Source organism: Pleurodeles waltl, chromosome 11, assembly GCF_031143425.1.
Source record: "Pleurodeles waltl isolate 20211129_DDA chromosome 11, aPleWal1.hap1.20221129, whole genome shotgun sequence".
NCBI lineage: Eukaryota > Metazoa > Chordata > Amphibia > Caudata > Salamandridae > Pleurodeles > Pleurodeles waltl.
In genome coordinates, this window is record NC_090450.1 from 208,860,694 (window position 1) to 208,881,686 (window position 20,993).

The following is a 20,993-nucleotide window of genomic DNA, read 5'->3' on the forward strand; positions in this document are numbered from 1 at the left end:
ACCAAAATATGCAGTAATAGCAATAGAAAACAGTGCAAACAATGTATAGTCACAATAGAATGCAATGGGGGCACATAGGGATGGGGCAACACAAACCATATACTCTAGAAGTGGAATGCGAACCACGAATGGACCCCAAACCTATGTGACCTTGTAGAGGGTCGCTGGGACTGTAAGAAAACAGTGAGGGTTAGAAAAATAGCCCACCCCAAGACCCTGAAAAGTGGGTGCAAAGTGCACCTAAGTGCACCTAAGTTTCCCACAGAAATCGTGATAGGGGAATTCTGCCAGAAACAACAACACCAGCAATGCAACAACAATGGATTTCCTGACGAGAGTACCTGTGAAACAAGGGGACCAAGTCCAAGAGTCACAATCAAGTCGGGAGTGGGCAGATGCCCAGGAAATGCCAGCTGTGGGTGCAAAGAAGCTGCCACTGGATGGTAGAAGCTGTGGATTCTGCAAGAACGACAAGGGCTAGAAACTTCCCCTTTGGAGGATGGATGTCCCACGTCGTGAAGAGTCGTGCAGAAGTATTTCCATGCAGAAAGACCACAAACAAGCCTTACTAGCAGCAAGGGTTGCGGTTAGGGTTTTTGGATGCTGCTGTGGCCCAGGAGGGACCAGGATGTCGCCAATTGCGTGAGGGGACAGAGGGGGCGCCCAGCAAGACAAGGAGCCCTCTCAGAAGCAAGCAGCACCTGCAAAAGTGCCAGAAAAGGCACTACGAAGTGGAGTGAACCGGAGCTCACCCGAAGTCACGAAAGAGGGTCCCACGACGCCGGAGGACAACTCAGGAGGTCATGCACTGCAGGTTAGAGTTCCGGGGACCCAGGCTTGGCTGTGCACAAAGGAAATCCTGGAAGAGTGCACAGGAGCCGGAGTAGCTGCAAAACCCGCGGTTCCCAGCAATGCAGTCTGGCGTGGGGAGGCAAGGACTTACCTCCACCAAACTTGGACTGAAGAGTCACTGGACTGTGGGAGTCACTTGGACAGAGTTGCTGAGTTCAAGGGACCTCGCTCGTCGTGCTGAGAGGAGACCCAGATGACCTGTGAAGCAGTTCTTTGGTGCCTGCGGTTGCAGGGGGAAGATTCCGTCGACCCACTGGAGATTTCTTCGGAGCTTCTAGTGCAGAGAGGAGGCAGACTACCCCCACAGCATGCACCACCAGGAAAACAGTTGAGAAGGCGGCAGGATCAGCGTTACAAGGTCACAGTAGTCGTTTTTGCTACTTTGTTGCAGTTTTGCAGGCTTCCAGCGCGGTCAGCAGTCGATTCCTTGGCAGAAGGTGAAGAGAGAGATGCAGAGGAACTCTGATGAGCTCTTGCATTCGTTATCTAAAGAATTCCCCAAAGCAGAGACCCTAAATAGCCAGAAAAGGAGGTTTGGCTACCTAGGAAGGATAGGCTAGCAACACAGGTAAGAGCCTATCAAAAGGAGTCTCTGACGTCACCTGCTGGCCCTGGCCACTCAGAGCAGTCCAGTGTGCCAGCAGCACCTCTCTTTCCAAGATGGCAGAGGTCTGGAGCACACTGGAGGAGCTCTGGGCACCTCCCAGGGGAGGTGCAGGTCAGGGGAGTGGTCACTCTCCTTTCCTTTGTCCAGTTTCGCGCCAGAGCAGGGCTGGGGGATCCCTGAACCGGTGTAGACTGGCTTATGCAGAGATGGGCACCATCTGTGCCCATCAAAGCATTTCCAGAGGCTGGGGGAGGCTACTCCTCCCCAGCCCTGACACCTTTTTCTAAAGGGAGAGGGTGTAACACCCTCTCTCGGAGGAAGTCCTTTGTTCTGCCTTCCTGGGCCAAGTCTGGCTGGACCCCAGGAGGGCAGAAACCTGTCTGAGGGGTTGGTAGCAGCAGCAGCTGCAGTGAAACCCCGGGAAAGGCAGTTTGGCAGTACCCAGGTCTGTGCTCGAGACCCGGGGGATCATGGGATTGTCTCCCCAATGCCAGGATGGCATTGGGGTGACAATTCCATGATCTTAGACATGTTACATGGCCATGTTCGGAGTTACCATTGTGAAGCTATACATAGGTAGTGACCTATGTAAAGTGCACGCGTGTAATGGTGTCCCCGCACTCACAAAGTCCGGGGAATTTGCCCTGAACAATGTGGGGGCACCTTGGCTAGTGCCAGGGTGCCCACACACTAAGTAACTTAGCACCCAACCTTTAACAGGTAAAGGTTAGACATATAGGTGACTTATAAGTTACTTAAGTGCAGTGGTAAATGGCTGTGAAATAACGTGGACGTTATTTCACTCAGGCTGCAGTGGCAGGCCTGTGTAATAATTGTCAGAGCTCCCTATGGGTGGCAAAAAAAATGCTGCATCCCATAGGGATCTCCTGGAACCCCAATACCCTGGGTACCTCAGTACCATTTACTAGGGAATTATAAGGGTGTTCCAGTATGCCAATGTGAATTGGTGAAATTGGTCACTAGCCTGTTAGTGACAATTTGTAAAGAGAGAGCATAACCACTGAGGTTCTGGTTAGCAGAGCCTCAGTGAGACAGTTAGGCATCACACAGGGAACACATACACATAGGTCACAAACTTATGAGCACTGGGGTCCTGACTAGCAGGGTCCCAGTGACACATAACAAACATACTGAAAACATAGGGTTTTCACTATGAGCACTGGGCCCTGGCTAGCAGGATCCCAGTGAGACAGTGAAAACACCTGACATATACTCACAAACAGGCCAAAAGTGGGGGTAACAAGGCTAGAAAGAGGCTACTTTCTCACAACTGTTAGCTCTCTCAGCACCTTGTGATTGAATTACCTCTTTGCCATGAAGAAGTCCCCTAAACTCTAGTATTAGTTTTCAATGCGACAAAAGATTCACTGCCTGTTAACTGTAGGAATTGTAGTCAGGTGACCAGCCACTGTAGGAGTGAATGGAAGGCTTTAAACTATTTTGAGCCAAAACCAAAGAAAGCATATTAATTTCTCAATGCTTTCGGTATAATTTATGCTCAATGTCAGCAGCAAAATTAATGCTGAACTCAAAGGGAACTATTTTTCACTTTAATTCTGCATTGTGTTTTTTTGCCTGCAGAGGCATGACTGACTGTATATTAATATGTATGTTTACTCGAGATAGGTAGATTGTGCATAGTCAGTTGATTTAACTAGGGATTCATGACAGTCCTTTCAAATAAATATAGCAAAACCTATACATTGCAAACAGCGATCACTGATCCCAAGCTAGGTTCACGCTCTACAAACATCAATACTTATATACAAATTGCTCATGGAAATCTTGAAGATTCCATTATTTTGGCTAAAATGAGCTTTCAAGCATCCATAACAACTCTAAGTTACAGACAAAACTGTGGTCCATTTGTAGACAGCATTCTAGGGCATTGTTTCTTTTTGCTTAAGCATATGCATTTTCCAGCTGTGTCCCTCATGTTCTTTTCTCCCACCTCATTCTGTCAAACTAAAAGGAAAAATTTTCAAGCCTTATTTTCCAATTTTTGTTCAGAGGTTTAGCTAGGTGGTGCAGTCATCTTCTGTCTCCCCTCAAGGGCTTGTGATTTCTTATGTCAGTAGCTGTCAGTGACCACCAAAACATGGCAGGAAAAGACAAAATTATGAGACATGGTTGACCAATTTATGGGGCAAGAAAAGTCCAGTTCTGAATTTACGACAGTAGCTCTAACTCAAGAAAATGCCAGACCTATTGCATTACAAATGGTTGTTTTAATAGAAAGTTTTGTGCTAAAAAAATCTTATTTTTTAACTTACGGATCTAAATGGTGTCCACAATCTTGGATCTGTAAATAAACCGTTAAAGCAAATGGCATCGGGGTCATTCTGTTGGCACACTTATGTGTACTGCCACATTATTTACTTATTTTGATAATGATGCACGGCATCCAGATAGCTACTGGTTTTGCCATGCTTGGTCTGTCATTGAAGCAGAATGCCCTGGTATGCATTTGGTCTGATGTGCTCAAGTACATAATGAAGCCTTTAGTGGTAGAATTCTGTTGCAAAAGTACAAGACAAATGTAGACTACCCTCTTCATGCAAATCTTCCTAAATGCTCGCTTATAGCCAATAAACTTCGAGTTCCATGCAGCAGCAAACCTAAATGTTCCTGCAATGTTATTTGCAAACTATTCCACCATTTGTACATACCCAAGTAGCTGTCAATCGAGACTCAAATTAATGACTAAGTGGGCGTCCACAGAAGTTAAAAGGTCAAGACACACTTTTCTGATTGAAAAACATCCTCATTAAAGATAAGAGTTTAACAACTCCTGGGATTTTCTGCAGCTTCTCCAAATTGATTTTTTCTCAAATTTGGATGTCCATGCACCATATCTATGCTGGATTTGTGGTTACATGCATAAGTTAAATTCACATACATTCATTTGGATAATATTTACTAGTTATCCATAATACACAGCATTGAGCTGAACCAACGTGAGACACAGCTGTACCCCTCCCTGATCCCAGTTACTTTTTAGGGTTGAGTGCAAAGCGCTCTCTCCCTGGTGTAATCTCTCTGTGGGCTTTTAATCATGCCCATGTCCATCCCATCAGTGTGGTTGGATCGTGGGCTTGCCTTTTCAAATTAGCTTGATTTAATTAGTGAAAGTCATGCATACGTCATGCCTTTTCCAGTGTTTAGCCCGCCAATATGTTTCACTGCAAGAGAACTTCTGTTTCCTTTTGTGTGTTTGCTTTGTGCTCAAGGTGGCCGTCGGCTCGCTTACGTGAAACTGTTTTACTTTACAGTTTCTGTGGCAAGAAAAGTCCGGTTAGGAGTTTACAACCCTAATAGTTTTAACTCGAGAAAACGCGAGACCCATTCCATTGCAAATGCTTGTTTCCTTTTTGCCCTTAGGTTCTTGACTTTTCCAGGGCACGATTATTTTTGTCTGAGAGTTTTTTTAACCATTTTTATTGCCATGATAGCCTAGAGGCATTACCGCACTCTATAAATTCAACTATCATGTTTTTTGTTTTTTCCCCAGACTACTCCCCACTCTTGTTTGTAGATGTCAGTGAAACTACGCTGCTTGTACTTTAAAGACAGGTAAAGAGAATCATATTCTCAAATTCGTGAAAAAATGGGCCCTTTAATTGGATGGATGAATGTGACTGTAGTGAAAATGTCGCTCGATATTTCTGGACATCGATATAGACCTACATTAACCTTTGTATTTGGCCATTGTTTTCCAGTATAAAGCTGCACACAGCTATTTGCGTGCTAGCAAACAAATGTATATATACGTGGTGCATGCTGCGCATGTGTAGACACACAGTCGCGGTGTTCGCTTAGCATAGTATGTATTAATCCATTATGTGCAACATTTATTAATACAAAGGCCTGCTTCCGCCACATGTTGGATGCTCGACGCCCACGCGCCAACTGCATTTGTGAATTATTCCATCTAGTATTAATGGAATGGGATTTTGCAGAGCGTTGGGAGATAAGTAATGTGCTGCAAACATGCTTTCCTTACATTATACCTTCACTTTAACCACTCCATATTTCCTTTGATATGTTTCAAGATTAAACGACAATACAGTGTTATGTTTAATTTAAGGATTAACAGGATTAGCTGATTTTATCAGAGAGATCCGATTCTTTTTTACAGTTTCCAATCCACAGTCCTTTATATATAGCACAGTGATCTATGACCTGGCATCAACGAGCTGAATGCGAACTGCAAGGCATAGATTTAGAACCTTATGTGTTAAATCCCAGTCTTTCTTTATCCTACAGTGGGTAAAAAGGGATAGTTTGGGAAGTAATACCGTTTTAGTAGTCTTTCTTAATAGTAAAGTCAATCTCAACACTGTGTTACGTTTCAGGAACGTAGGCCCAGAATTAAAAAAAAGTGGTGCTTCATGTAATGAAGTGCCACTTTTCTTGCCCCTCCCCCCAATGCCTCCTTGTATGTGCCATATTTAACTTATGGCGCAACATGGCGCATGCTAGGAACAATAGCATCATCATTTCTGACGCTACTGTGGTACTTTACAGGATTAGTTCTAAAACGTTTGGCGCTAATCCTGCAAAGTACATAGAGGCCCATTAATGGTGTGCCTCATGCTAACGCCTGCTCTGAGTAGGAGTTAAACATGACTCCAAAAATGGTGCAGTGGAACCTCATAGATTCCACTGCACCATTTTTCTGGGCCTCCTAGAGGGAAAAGGCCCTCTTGCATATATTTTGCCTGGCGCAGGTATAATGTGGCACAAGGGTTTACAAAGTGGTGCAATGTAAGCATTGCACTGCTTTATAAATGTGGCTCAGAATTTTTGCCAATCTAACGCTACGTTAGCGGAAAAAAAATTACACTAACGTGGCGCTAGTTTGCACTAGGCCCTTCTTAAATTCTGCCCATAGTTTGTGCTTCTCCAGACCAAGCACACTTAAAACACACTCCTTACCCCTTGTAGCCCTCGATGTCTTATGCAACATTTCTTATTCCTTGATTTACACACATAAGAAAAGATTTGGTGTCTCTCTATAATGGGTATGTGATGCAAATTGCTCTGACACCCCACATTGCTAAGAGTAGTGGTGCAAAAAAATGCAATTCAAGTGAGACGGGGCAATAGACAGATGAAGGTTGCCATTTGAGCATGGTAGTGATGGAATCCAGCTAGAATGGGGTCACTGGGAGGGGTCGCCAGCAAAGACTGTCACACCAGGTGCCACCAGTGCTAAAGTCAACCCTATGTACTTGCACAAGCTGAGAGGGAAACTAAGGGACATAACTACTAACCCCTTGTGCCACCTTAGAAACCACCATAGAGCCATTTTTTATGCTAAGGTGACGCTAAGGTGGCTTTAATCTCACACCATATTTACAAAGTGGTGCAATGCTTGCATTGCACCACTTTGCTACCCCTTGCACCACACTACGCCTGTGTCAGGCATACAGTATGTATGCAAGGGGTGCAGTGAAATTTACAACATTTCACTGCAGCATTTTTTTCATCATTTTTGACGCCTATTCAGAGCAGGCGCTAAAATGACGCACCAATTATATTCAGTGGGCCTCCCTGTGCAAATTTTTCACGCTAGTGTAGCAAAGCGCCACAATAGCATTAAAAAATGTTTACACTATTGTGCTAACAATGGCCGTGGTGCGCAGTATTATAAATACGGCTAAACCATGGTGTCATTAGGTGCTGTGGGGGTGGGGTGCAAGAAAAGTGGAGCATCATCTATGATTCACCACTTTCTTGGAAATTTGCCCCAAATTCTCATTGAGTACTGAATTTGCCCCTTTACTGAGGCTTTTGTTCATGGATAAGCGTGAAGGAAAGAGACAATTGAAGATAGGCTTAGAAAAAATGGTAAAGGCAGATAAGCAAGTGAAGTGAGCCAGGAAGGATAGTACAGAAATTAAAGTATGACAAAAGAAAGAAATATGTGAAAACTAACACTGGGAAGAAAAAGATTAAAATAATCTAGGAAAATGTGTAAATAACAAAATTAAGATAGGGAAGGGAAAACAAAAGAAGAAATAGAAGATGATAGAAACACAAAATCGTTGCAAAAAGACATTAAAAGAGACATAAAATGTAGAACAAAAATGGTATTGCCTGAAAAAAAAAGAAACGGAGAGGAACATGAAAAAGTATAAACCCCAGATCCGAAATACAGAATGTGAGGAAAAGAGATGAGAAAATGTAAACAAGAAAGGATTAGGCTCATAAGAGGCAAAACCAAAGAGAAAAAGAGAAATGGAAAGGAAAAGGTCGTAAATTGCAGACAAATAAACACACTCTCTGTTATGAGACATTTCAGTGGGCTAATTTACGTACAGAAGAGATCCATGGGTAAACTCAATGGCCAAAGATTCTTATCCAAGTGAGAAAGTTTGGTGAACCTACTGCTGAGATTTGTGTGCAACTTCCAAATGGTGTCTGTCCTAGACAAACGGATCCGTGGGAAAATGCACTTTCCACAGGAATGTAGGCAACTCTTCAAGGTCATGGATTCCAATCCTTTTTAAATACAGTGCCCCACCAGCAGAGCGCTGTTACTATGAGATCTATTTCAGCAGAACCATACACTAACAACTACTATCAATGCCAATATGTCTGATTGATTTCTAAATGGAATTGTTTCTTAAGTGAATGACGAGTTTGTGTGAGTGATTGTGCGGAAGTGAGTGGTAGAGTGTAAGAAAGGGTTAATGTGTGGATAGTTGGTTAAGTGGATCCATCAATGAGAGATGGTAAACTTACACTTTTGTGTAGGTTTAAGATTGCTTGCTAGTCACAAAGGTATTCTACTAGTAGTATATTTAGGGATGTAGAGTCCCCACATATAAAAACATAGGACTGCCCAAACTCTTTTTTGTTTTGAGACTCTGCAGTAGTAAACATATTACTCGTAAAATACATTTGAATATAGTAAACAATCTTAAACCTACACTAAAGTGTAACTTTAATGTTGTGCTTCAAGCCATGAGTGTGGAAATAATGTTTGAGTGAGTCCTGCATTCTTGTAAGCTGACAAAAACAAAAATAATAAACATTGACAGAAAAACTGCAAACACAAATTGACCACTTCCTGTAGATAGATAAAGACCTGGGCAGATGAGTAAGACAGATCTATGCAATGCCATATTGTTCCTATAGAAATCGAAACTCTGTTTTATCCACTGTACCAAATGTGAATAAACAGGCCAACACTAAGTCACAGATGCTACTAAGTAGCAGACCTTCAAAAGACACATGAAGAACAACAACTGCAACAACCTCAAGTTGAAAACTGTGATTTGACAGAAAAATGCTACTGAATATCCGGCAGATACAAAAGCCAAAAATCCCAGTTTACACAAGAAGGCTCAGCAGTGTAGTATCAAAAAGAGTTACATAGCATGTAGACACTTTGCAATATGTAATCTGAGTAATTCCTTTTGTGTTTAATTCATAAAAGATATCTTGAAAGTAATCAAAAGAAATACTGCAAACAAACTTGCTTTGATAAAATGTGAATGTTTGTCATTGTCAATTAAATTACCCTTTCCCTGGGAAAAAAGATACAGTTCTGACTAGAAAGTGGAGCCCCCTAGACTACAGTGAAGTGGGGGATGGCACTGGATCACTCAGTAGCAGAGTAGGCCTCTATGTTTCTGAGTAATAAATGAACAGAGGCGGGTTTCACTGAAGCATGTTTGAAGTTAATCTAACCAATCCATTGTGCACTCATGCATCTAATGCCCCCATGAGGTAAAACCATCACTATAAACTGACAATGGGATGATCTAAAATGTAAATAGCACGTTTATTAGACATTGAAAAAGTGATGACCCAAGGGTACCAGTGGATAAACAGGGTTGACACAAAAGCTCCTCTCCAAAAAATACTACTGCACCAACCAATAACAGTCACAACTTGCCCCTCCACAATCCCCTGCTCTGCATCCCAACCACACAGTCGCCCATCACACTTAGGAGTACTCTGCCCTGCATCAGCCAGCACAACAAAACCTCACTGGTCAATGTGTTTTGTCAAAGCCTAATTTAATTGAAAACGAATAAACAGCCTAAAACCGCCCTGTATTTGCTACTATGAGGTAGTCAATTCAATTTATCACATACATTACCTGCAAACACAGATATCTACATTAAGACTGACAACTAAGGATTGTTCAAGCTGAGAGCAAAAGCTAACCAACTTAAATTCAGGAAACTCATTAAAACAAACTGTTTTTGATGTCTTAGTCTATCTGTGGGTGAAAAAAACAAGGAAACTCAGACACCTTTAGACTAGAGGCTACCCCACTGGATGTGAAGCACAGTACTAAATATCAGCACTGAGTCAAGAACCCACCTACCTTATGGTGACCAGATAAAAGCCAGAATTTGAAATAAAAAAAGGCAAGCTGGTGTTGCGAGCTACTCACCTGAATGCCAAGTGGTTCTGATGGGATGACAATGATCCCCGAGACCCAATGAGAACTGACAGGGCAACAATGACGGACATACTGCAACCCTAGGAGTTTCCAAGAGGGAGGGGGGTTGGGATGAAAGAGAAAGGGAGAAATACCAGGACTTCTGCAAATTCAGATTTCTCTACTCCTAGAACTGCTGGGCTCAAAGATAGCTGGATTCTGGTTCTCTACTAAGGATACTAGCAATCAGGATTATACAGAGACAAGGTTCTAGACCTCTGTTTACCTGTAATAAAACCACACATTAAAACAGGAAAAATGAAACAGATTTTTGGCAGTATCTAATATTAAATCAACATACCAATAATTCACACTAGAAACACTCCCCAGTGTGATTCAAGAATTATCCAGGAATTATCATAAACTGGAATTATCATGTACAAGGATTTTACTGGGAGAAAATAACTGGGTTAATCACAACAAAACTACTTCAAATTCATGAGTAGTTCAGGAGTCGCAAGAGTTTAAGGTTCACATGCAAATATGCAATGGAAATTAAATTATAGTTCTCAATTGTCCCAAAAGTCTTTAGAACCCCAACATCAGATTCTGATTGAAAAAACACAAATTGAAAACCAACCATGAGCACAAGATCCAGAAAGTTGGGGCTATTACAAGAAATACAACTTTTCGCTAATGTCTTTTCAGTCACAAGACTTAAATTATTGCTGCCTTTATATGAGTTTGACTAATCAGCAGTGATTAAGATCCCAAATTAAACAGAAAAGCTCTTGTTACCTTACTTGAGATGACTTCGGTCTTTTTGCCAGCACAAGAAAGTGGAATGCGAGAGATGAATTGAAAGCTGCCCGCCTTTTACAGGTACTGTGGTAACTGTAGAGAAGTTTGTAAATACTAGGTTGGAACTCAGGAAGCGCGTCGCTGCGAGAACCCTGTAGCTGTGAAGGTATGGATGCCGCTGTTAAGAGAGGACTGCTGCTGAGAAGGGAATGCTGCAGAAGACTGGTGACAGGTGTCACTCTAATTTAAAGGAGGCTAAGCAGGGTTTAGTCTGAAACGTCGACTTTTATAGCCGGCCTGAACCAGGTGCATGGAAACACATGGGGAAAACAGAGGAACTAGTTAGTCATTATTGTAATTACACACGTTTCTCAACTGTATGTTTTCCATTAGGAGGATCAATTAAATAACAAGCAGTTGTAGACAGTTGACATCTGCTTCCTGGATTACCTGGGTGAGGCCCAGGTGTTCAGAAGTTATTTTACAACAAGCATTGGTTTAGATCTGCTTTAAACATTACCATTATGTTAAAAACTGAATTGCCTGGTTACACGAGGTTTCCAAGGCATAACATGATTCAAACTTATACTGTATTTGAAAAGAAAATAACAACATCTCTGATATCACTCATAAGGGGGGGGACTAGCCAAACTCACAGCAGGGACCATTTCAGATAGTGCCCTAACCCCATGCCTGATGACGGAGCATAAACAGCTTAGCATCAATCCAATGGTTGTTGATATTACATCCACTGATTGACAGAGGCCTAGTTGAGAACCAAATTCAAATATAGATCATTCCCTGTTTACCACATAGTTTGAAACAATTTCTTCCTTTCACTCCTAACCCACCCCTTCTTTGCCTTTCATACCCATGTCTTCTTCATCATCATGAAGAGTGTCAGGAGACTGGTCAATCCCAACATTTCAGTGCATTCTACTCACAATCTTCAACTTCAATTAGGTAGATTTTAAGACTAGACTTGGGCTCTGCTCCCACCTCCAGGTTTTCAGGGGAAGCCTTCTTGGGATGTCCATGCCACAATAAGTTTTGATTGCAATTTGGTCACATGGAGCTCCCGTCATGCTCCATGACTGAGAGCCTGATGGATGGACAGGATGGCGGGCAGAGTGCGTTGCTGATTGCGCTGCCACGAACATTCCCCGTCCTCCCCCCCTTTCCTTGTAAGCAGTTTGATTGCCGGTGGAAGGTGAGCTTGGCAGCCCAGGAGGGCTCGTCGACTGATGGGCTGTGTTTTTTTGGAACGTGGATTCCGAGTGACGCGGCAGCGTGCAGGGGGCATTACGAGCGGCAGAGCGGCCCCTGGATCTGCCAGAGCAGAATAGTGCTCTCACTTCAACATCAGAGGTGGCTCGCTCCATACGGAACATGGATCGCGGCAATCCCCCCCTCCCCGGAGGCTCAGAGAAAAAGGAGACAACAGGACAAGTAAGAAGGCAGGCAAGGCTGTGCGGGAGGGGAGCCACGATACAGTGTGAAGACTGCGTATTAAAAAAAAAAAAAAAGGGGCACACAGATGGCCAGAAAATCAGTTAAAACTGCTAACCCAAGGAGTGACTTTACCTAAATGGAACAAGGAACACAGCAGGTGCAGTGTGACTGAAGCTGGTAACAGGAGGAGAGACTGCTATACTCTAAAAGGAAAAGGAAAAGAAAAGGGGAAGAAGAGCCTCCATACTCTCTGTTCGTAACTTAGATAAATGGAGTCTGAGGGGGACGGAGCATCTAGCTGTGTTAACTTCACTAAGCTGGTCAAGATACAATAGCGCAACAGAAATAGATGCATGCTGGCCTCCTTTGCCTCCTTATTCAAGATTCTATTTCCGGTCTGGTTTAGCCTTCTTGGGTTCCTATACCTTGTTCGTTCTTATTGTAGCACCTTAAAAGCACTCCTAGTATGAAACGTATGACAAGGACACGAGCTGCAGGCCACAAATAATGGGTAAAAATGCTAAAGGCCTCAGGACAAAGACCCTGACTTCTGCCATAGGTAGACAAAGACACAGCTCTGAACAACAACATCTAGTGGGGGCACTGCAGAAGTCTATGGGAGCACAGAATGTATCACAGGACTTATCGTAACACACGGAGAGAGAGAGGGAGCGGAAAATGGTTAGGAGGAACTCAACCGTACTAGGCTCCCTATGTATGTATCCAGAACTAACACAAAGAGCGTGAGTAAGGGGCATGCTTATGCTCTCCACTGCTCGAAGTCCTCACTAGGAAAATGAGGTCAGTGCGACGCTGTGAAGTGTTGAAAAAACAGGGGGAATTTCCTTAACGGACTAGGTGGTCTCACATACTATATAGTGTCATGCTTCATCATTTGACCACCTAGACCCACCCAGGTAGGGCAGTGCCACCTGGGCACACTCACCCTCACTGTTACCATGGTGTCTTCACAGGACTTATCACCTCTTTCATCTGCATCCCCGTGCCGCCAGTGTCCAGTCCGACAGAAGGTTGCGAACAGCTAGTATTACAATCAACGCGAATAGCTGGAATGGTTCCTAAGCCCCCCGTGACAATCTCTCCATCAGAGTCTGTCACTTCTAGCAATTCTCCTCTCGCAGTAGCTATCAACAGTTTACAATATAAGGAGACGCCTATCTATCCTTTGTTCTCAGCCACTAGTAACAATGCTGAAGGTGTGGGAAGGGGGAGTGGTAAAGATGTAAGACAAGAGGAGGCAATGGCACTTGTTAAAGAAGGTGCTATAGACAGTGGCACAATCCCTGGCACAACTGCAAATCTTGTGTCAGAAAGCTCTGGCAAGGTTGTGTCGGATTTGATGGTACCTAATGCTGGCACTGATGTGGGTGTGTTTCCTCACACCCCCAGCTCTAGTCTTGGCAAACATAGTTCAATATGCAGGGCACCGGGTGCCCTTCCGATGGAAGCATGGATGGGGCAGATTCTAGAGGAATTACGAGCAATAAAACTGTCTCAGGAGGTGGCTCATCAAGAGACCAAGGATCAGCTCTGTCAGTTGAACACTCACCTAACCCACCTTTCTACAAGATTAACTCAAGTGGAGCAGAGAGGTATGGATTTAGAAGATGCAGGGAACCAAACGGAGTCGACAATACCTCAGATTCAATCAGAACTCGAAGAACTCCAATTAAAGTTGGACGAGATGGAAAACAGATCTAGGTGCTTGAACCTCAGGTTTGTAGGGGTGCCATAAGAAATGGAGGCAGCCTCGTCCTTAACCAAGGTAGTTTCTGATCTCATCTGCAAATGCATTCTTCCAGACAAGGCAAAAACTGAAGCAGATCTTTCAATCATGAGAGTACACAGGGTACCATTTACGCGCTCCATAAACTCAAAGTATCCTCGTACTATACTAGTCCATTTTGGCAACTACAGGATTAAGGAGCAAATTCTCTCTCAAGCAATAACAAAGAGGAACTTCGAGTCGGGGGATGCTTTCAGCTTTCGTGTGCTTTCCGACATGTCTGTTGCTGCAGACCATCGGCGACCCAAGTTTGTCGGACTAATAGATGACTTTAAGGTGTTAGGGGCTCCGGCTGGTATTGTACAGCTGGCCAAACTCAAAGTGCTCCACCAAGGACAAGCGCATGTCTATCAGCGTGTACAAGATGCAAAAAACGTATTGGCCTTTCTGAAGAAATGATGATTATGGTTTTGTAGGAGAATGGTGGGGGGGTGAAGCGAGGAGGTGTTAGAATGGGGAAGAAGGGGGAGGTGGGAGGTGGCACGATCATGATTAATGGGGAAGAATGGGGGGAGGGGAGAGAAGAGAAGAAGTAGACAGGGTATTTGTTTATTTGAATTAATGCACTATGTGATTTTCTCTCCTTTTTCCCTTCTCGGATTCCTCTGCCACCTGTCTTGTTAATCAATGGGGTCAGGCTCTAGGAGTGCCATGCCAGTGCACTCTCTCTTTGGGGGTTGGGGGGGCAATGGAGATGGGGGGGCACAGGGGGCTCACGGGCGGGAGGGGCCAGGATGGATAAGGCCCTTGACGATGATGGGGAGGGGGAAGACACAGGGTGGAGTTAGAGCAAAAAATGCAGGTAGAGGTTAGTCAGCTTTGCTGTTTACTTAAGGATAAGGTGCAAGATGAGAGTGCAGTGAAGAATGCAATGGCAACACAGTAGGCTATGGTGGTGATGGGGTGGAATATTAAGAAATGATTGGGTACAAGCTGAGAGTAGCTTCTCGTAATCTAAATTGGGCTAACAATAACATTTAATTACAAGCGGTTCTTAACTAGAGAGAAACAGCTCAAGTACAAGTCACCCTCTTGCAGAAAACCCATTTGAAGGCCAATGCTAAGCTACCTAAACTTCCTGCAGGTAGCTCATTCCTTTTTTGCATCGGCTGACACCGCGGTACGAGGTGTGGCAATTTTGTTCTCTAGAAAATTTATAGGGAAGATAAAGGGAGTTTTTAGAGATCTGCAGGCAAGATGGATAGTAGTTACTGCTATGTTGGCAGACAAAGTGATCCATTTTGTAAGCTTCTATGGCCCAATAGAAGACAATGTAGCATCAATGCAGGCTCTGTATGTACATTTATTATCACTTTCAGGCTATTTCATAATAGGAGGGGATTTTAATATTTTACCAAATATCCAATGGGACACATGAATGGAGGAATAAAGTGCAAAATAAACCAAGAGCCTGTCATATGTTCCTGAAATTAATTTCTTTTTTTTTTATCCTCATTAACCTTCCAAATTTCCCTCACATGACTGGGGGAGGGAGGGGGGGAGCAGCGAAGGTACTCACACAACTGCTCACCACCCATCTCCGACCTCATCGCCCCTGTCTGGGACAAACTTTCCACCCAAGCTCCAGTGCCGTGCGGAAAGCAGAGGAAAGAGTATAATCACAGGATCACATCCTACCTATTCATACCTCACCCCTTCCCAACCATTTCTTCAGCGGATTCCAAAATCTGATCCTGTTACAAACCTTATGACAGTCTAACTTAAGATGCTAAATTAGAGAGTTTTTTCATTTGACAAAAGTAGGGGGAACAGGGCTGATCCATTTCCTACAGATCTCCCTTCTTGCCACAAGCATCATATAAAACAACAGTTTAGCTTCATCTCTACCCATCTTCTGCGCCTCATATGAACAGCCAAACATCACTATCAAAGGTCTCACCTTCGGGCTTGTGGGAAGAATCTCCTTAATTGCATCACCCACCTCTTGCCAAAACTTACGGAATAGAGGGCAATCAATAAACATTTGTAGATCGTCAGCAGATGCAGAACCACACTTCTTACACCTCACCACGTTATCCTGTCTCAGCCTGGACAATTTCTTGGGAGTCCAAAAGGCTCTGTGAATAGAAAATAAATGAATTCTCATTAACGCAGCAGGTTTACCAGTATTATACAGAAGTGTAGTGGATACTTGCCAAAGGTCTTTAAGCTGCGGCTCCAGCAAGCACTGCCTCCAGATTTCTTCCGGGAGGTTAAATTCACCATCCACCATGTCCATCATCAGCCAATACCATCTAGCCACTTCTTTCTTCATCAGAGTATCCAGCTGCATCAGGTCCACAAGTCCGTTAGTACTTCCCACTTCCTCTGTCACATTCCCAACCCAAGTCTTCATCTGAAGGTATTTAAACTTAGACAGCCTTCCTCCTACCTCCATATTAAGGTTATCAAAGTCCCTAAGTTCACCATTATAACAGAGATGCCTCCATTGCACAAAACCTGCCTCTTTCAGAGGAACAGCCAGGGCGTCTTTAGTCCACTCCGGTGAGCCAGGAGAATCCCAAATCGGTTCATACTCATTATAATATGACAACCTTGTGATCTTCCTCACCTCATTCCACAACACTGCCCAATCATGTAATATCTTAAATCACATTTTTTTAAAGAACTTTGGATCCCCAAAGTTATACAAAAAACTTCTCTGGCCCTCCTGACCTTCTATCATAGCAATTAACACCTGCCCGAGCTCTGAATGATCTAATGCATTAAAACTCCGTCTTACATTTTTTAACAAATAAGCCCATGCGTAGTACTGCATTTCAAGAGCCGCCAGACCACCTTTTTCTTTCTTCCTCCTGAGCTTTTCCATGATATACGAACACCTTTAGATGCCCAAGTAAAACTGCTAATTATCCACTGCAATTTCTTAAAGCAACCTTGTTAAACATTAATGGCAAAGCATTGAAAATAAAAGTTAATTTGGGAACAATCACCATTTTACAACATTAATCCGACCTATTATAGTTAGTGGAAGATTAAGCCATTTCCTCAGTAAAAGGTCATAACCCTCATAACCAGAGCAAGATTTGTTTCCGCCATTTTACATATATCATGTGTTACAGTGATCCCCAAATATTTAACTTCTTTCTTTACATTCACTGCATCGTTTAGTTCCATATTCCATGCCATAATTTCGGTCTTTTGATTATTAACAGCATAACCAGAAATTCCCCCAAAATCCTCCATTAACTCTTGTAGAACTAGTTTGGCCTGACTTAAATTCGCTGTATAAATCATTAAATCATCCGCATGTAAAGAAACCTTCCTGACCAGATTTCCACACTGGAAAGGAAGTATTCTCTTATCTCTCCTAATTCTACAAGCTAATGGTTCAATATAAAGGTCAAATAATATTGGGGATAACAGGCACCCCTGTCTCGTCCCTCTTTCTATTTTTACCAGAGGAGTGAGCATACCATTAACCAAAATTCTTGCACTTGGGTCATGATAGATTTTTTGCAATGTTCTCATAAATTGGCCTCCAATTTCATATGGTTCACATACCGTAATCAAATACCTACCCTTCAAAAACCCTTTCTGGTCTGTGTGTATGAGTTTCCCCATAACCATACCTAGTCTATCAGCCAGGAGTTTAGGAAAGATTTTATAATCACAATTTAATAGCGATATTGGGCGGTATGAATCACACTTCCTGGGGTCTTTGACGGGTTTTAAAATTAACGTACTAATCGCCTCTTTCCGAGAAAGAGGAAGTTTCTCATCCCCCCCATAATATTATCACATAATTGCTTAAGAACTTTAAAAGCACTACCACCCAGAACTCGATAAACCTCCATAGGGTAACCCATCTAGCCCTGATGCCTTCCCCAATTTGCCAGCTAAAATGACCTGTTCTACCTCGCTTTGCCGAAACGGATCATTAACCGCACTTCTCTCCTCTTCATTCAGAGTAGGTAAATCTAATTTCCCAAGCCACCCCTTCTACACCTTCAAAGGCGGCTTCAAATCTTCTGTATATAAGTCCTTAAAGAAAATGAAAAAACCTTCTTCCACCTGCTCGCCACCTTTTCTAATCTCACCCGAGTCTTCATCTCGAATTTCTGTCACCCGATTCCTAACCCTATCTGATTTTAACTTCCAAGCCAACAATTTACCTCTGTTCTCACTATACTCAAAATGTATCACCCTATTAGCTTCACATCTCAATCTGATCCTGCAGTCCAAAAGAGCTGCCAACTCCAAACTAGCTGTCTGACGTTGCTTATGTAAATCATCATATTCTTCACCCTTCTCCTTACTTGACATTCCCTGCTCAAAGTGTCGTATTTGACTCTCCAACCTGCTTATTTCCTCATTATATAATTTTCTCCTGGGTGCAGCTATCCTAATCAGACATCCCCTCAAAAAGGCCTTAAATGTATCCCAAACTATCGCTAAGGGAGCTGAACCCAAATTTATCCAAAAAAATTCCTCTGTATCCGCCTGCAATTCCGTAACCACCTCATCTTCCAAAAGAAGAGTTCTGTCTAAAGTCCACCTTTTCCCTTCCTTTTCGTTGGCAACCTAAGATCTAAACTGACCGCTCAGTGATCTGATAAATGGGCCCCAATATGTACTACTGACTCAACAAAGTCCCTCAAAACAGTATCCAAAAGGAAGTAATCAATTCTGGACTGATGCTGATGCTTATTATTATTATTATAAGAATAACCTCTCTCTGACCCCCTCTTATCCCTCCAAACATCATATAACCCCCTTTGAGACATCATTACACGAATCTGACCCTGCATTTTCTCGTTTATTTTGGACCTACTACCCGCTGATCTAATTCGTAGTTCAATACAACATTAAAGTCACCTGCCCATAATATTGGAACTAAATATTGCAAAAGAAGATCTTAAAGTTCCCTTAATGGGCCTACATCATCCCTATTAGGACCATAGTATCCTACCAAGGTAAAGACATATTCAAAAGCAGTGAGCTTCCCCAACACCCACCTCCCTGAGTTATCTATGGGACCTTCCAGAAAAGTAATATTGGCATGATTCTTTATTAGAACAGCCACCCCTTTACTACCACTCAAACAATTTGCCTAGCTATCAGCTGAACCCACCCGCCTGACTTAAAAACTTAAAAACATTCCTCCCTAGAAAGATGGGTCTCTTGTAAGATCAAAACATCAAACGGGGCATCCTTCAAATATTGCACCAACCTTTTCTACCTGCTCTTTACCCTAAGACCATTTACATTCCAAGACAGGAGTCTCAAATTCTTTACTGCCATTTTCCGACATCAAAACCACCTACCTTCTTCCACCCCCCCACCCATCACTCCCCCGCCCCCCAGGTCTACCTACCACAATGAGGATCTTTTTTTCCCTATTATGCTCCCCACCCAGTGCTCCCCACCACCATCTCCCGTCCCCTCGCCCATCCCCCTATCCCCCCTCCTCCCCAGGGAACCCACTCAATCATTAACCTGACCAAAGTCAGAGGAGGGTCGCCGTACCTAACTTGGGACATCGCAAAAAAAAAAAATCTCCTTACCGGTAAAAACAATAGAAACTTAGGTCAGACCTTTCTCATACCCGCTCCCTTTCTCAGTTTTCCTGATCAACTCGTCCACCTCCTTCCAGTCTGTAAAATTATACATTTTGTTATTCACCATAGCCCTTAATGAAGCAGGGAATTTTAACTGAGCTGTTGAATCCAGTTTTTTCAGCATGTCTATTCTTTTACCCAGCTCCCACTGTTTATTTAAAGTCACAGACGTTAGGTCTGACCTAATTTCAAATGGGGATCCGTTTACTGACAATTATTTCTTTTTTAACCGCCAGAGTCAGAATATGTTCCTTCAGTGAGTATGTTTGAAAATAAACTAAAATTTTCCTTGGTCTATCCCCATTGGAATGCATTTTTGCCGGGACCCGGTGCACCCTCTGAATATCTTTAGCAATGTCCTCCTCTGATTCTTCTACATTCACCTCCTGCTTTATCAAACGGACCATAAAGCCTTTTAAATCACCCTCTTCCAACCCTTCTGGGACCTTGAGAAACCTCAGATTATTCCTCCTCTGATTATTTTCTAAGGATTCCATTTTAGCCATTACCCCTGCTTCCCCTTCTTTTAAATATCTTATTTGCTCTTTATTTTCTTCCACCACCATCCTTAACTCGCCCACCTCCTCCTCCAAAGCAGCTGTACGGCCCGCCAGGTCATCAATTGTCTTCCCTAAATCTTCACAGAGACCCCTAATCTCCACCTGGTTGGCATTAGAAGTCTCAAAGCCACCCTTCAGTTCCACAGATAATGCTTTCAACATATCCGCAATTGAATGCCCCTGATCTTCTCTGACAGATTGAAAATTTTGTACTGCATTTACCTCCTCTTTCCTCTCTACAGATCTCACAGAAAAAGAATACTGTAAAACACCTCTCCCATCCACCAGGAGGTCTGGGCTAATGCTCTCTGAACTAGCAGCAGACTCTAACTTGTCCGATTTATCTAGCTCTTGCATACTCGCACCCCCAATTGACATTCTGGGTGATCCTGGCAATACTCGAAAGTAAGTCCTTACTGATGGGGTAACCCAGACTTTTCTATAGTTCAAACCTCCAGCATTCTTCACATCCAGGCTCTTTGTAACAGAACTATTATCGTATTCCGCCTTACTTTTCGCTGTAGAGGGTTTCTGGAGGTGGACCAGACTTTCAACTTCCACTCTTTTCTTACTTTTTTTAGAGCTGCACAGGGAATACGCTACTTGTCCCAAACTATTTTTAGATGCCACCTTCCCCGCTTCCTTTCTGGTCCCCACTGGCCCCTTTACCCTGTCCACCATATGGTCTGAATGAATTTCTACAGTGCTTATACCAAAAGAAGCGTGTCCCTGGTGCACAGAACCTTCAAAACCTTAAAATCTTGTTTTTTCCCCATCAGTACCTGAAATCACCAAGTCCTCAATGTACTGAGGAATCCTCAAAATCCTGCTCTTCTTTCCTGAAGGATCCGGCCCTGTGCTGGCCCTGCCCTGATTTCCCCGGTAGGGAACACGAGCCGCCACCTCC